This window comes from Pollachius pollachius (assembly GCF_949987615.1).
Source record: "Pollachius pollachius genome assembly, chromosome: 5".
In the NCBI taxonomy this organism is placed as follows: domain Eukaryota; kingdom Metazoa; phylum Chordata; class Actinopteri; order Gadiformes; family Gadidae; genus Pollachius; species Pollachius pollachius.
The window spans coordinates 28206650-28208263 of NC_136938.1; positions in this window are offsets into that span (position 1 = coordinate 28206650).

The window sequence follows — 1614 nt, forward strand, 5'->3', positions numbered from 1 at the left end:
GGCTGTCGACCAGAGGACGGTGCGCCACAAAGAGGAGAGCCAGCCTCCCTCCCGGGGATGAAAGAGGAGGAGGAGAAGTCTTTTCTTCTGCCGATGAAAACAAGAATCAGCGGGTTAAAGAGAAGCTAAAGACAAGGCAACGCGTCGCGGCGCGGCCGCTGTTCAAAAGACACACCTGTTGTTTGGCCTGGCTCTGTCCCTATCCGTACCCCCTCTCTGTCTGTCTGTCTGGCGGGCTGTCTGTCTGAGCGACTGCCCGCAGACGCTAGAAGTGAGGACTTCAAACGAGCCACCGTGCCCTGGCGACCACACCCACCTGAACACACAGCCCAACACACAGCAGCCCAGGGAACTGGTAGGGCGGGTTCTGTCAGCGGTCGGCTCAGCAGATTCCAGCGTCCTGTGAACGAGGTCTGAGGTTACGAGGAGGTCTCCTACCGGTCTGTCCATGATGACCGCTCAGTGGAAAAGCCTGCTTATCTAATCTTATCTTTGCTCTTCCTCCAGTGGCCTGGTTGTTTTTGGATGTCATCCAACTTTTTGCTTATAAATGAATTCATTCAAGAGTTAATTAATTCACAAAACTGTGAGGCGTTTTTTTGTTGATGGCTTAAGGCATCTATTTAAAAAAGATTCTAATGTAATATTGGCACTAATAGTCAAAGTCTTTGTGTCATACTGTTTATAAGAGACAGCCTGTTGAATCGATGAGGAGCAGGGAGTCACAGCTTCCAGCTGGTACAGGGAGCAAAGAATAACGGCTCAAATAACCCGCACATCATCTGGAATTGTAGAACACTTATTTGCAATAATTTGTTCACTCGCTGTCAGCACTTTGAGATACAGTCCGTGAGGGCCCTGAGTGGATGAGCGGGCGTGAAGGCCCTCCCTATAGAACATGGAGTCTCCTCTCTGCATGTGGAGCTGGTCTGTGAGGCTCCGGCCGGACCCAGGGCGGAGGGGGGGAGGCCAACAGAGAGCTGAAGTACAGGAGGAGACAGAGAGGAGAGTCAAGAGAATGAGTTTAGCTTGACTCTTCTAGGCGGGAGACAACACACACACACACACACACACACACACACACACACACACACCCCTCCCCCGCTGGCCTCATCCTACATAACTCACATGACGGCACATTGTTCGTCCCCATGTCATTACGGGACGTCCCACCCTACGGCCGCGCTGCTCTTTTGATTCCCTTTCATACCTGTACAGGTGACCCGGGGGGGGGGGGGGGGGGGGGTGAGAGAGGCAGGAAGTCAGCCTCAGCATGTGGGGTGGGTGTTGGATTGTGCGCTGATGACACACAAAACCTGTTTTTTTGTCTCCCTGTTTTAGGGACGTTTGGGACACCATGCTCTTTGATATTTGCCATTCTGTGTGTCGAAACAGAAAGGGTCCGAACCCACGGGGGGCGCCCGTCCTCCCCCCGGGGAGAGTTAGGGTTACGGGGGAGGGGGGGATGGCACCACATTGAACAGCAGAACTGGGAGAGGAAGGTGGACCTGAGAGGAGGGGGAGCCTTGGACACATGAAGCACTAGACACGCGCGCGTTACATACAGTATACTCTGTATACTGTATATAACGCACAGTATATACACAGTGTATA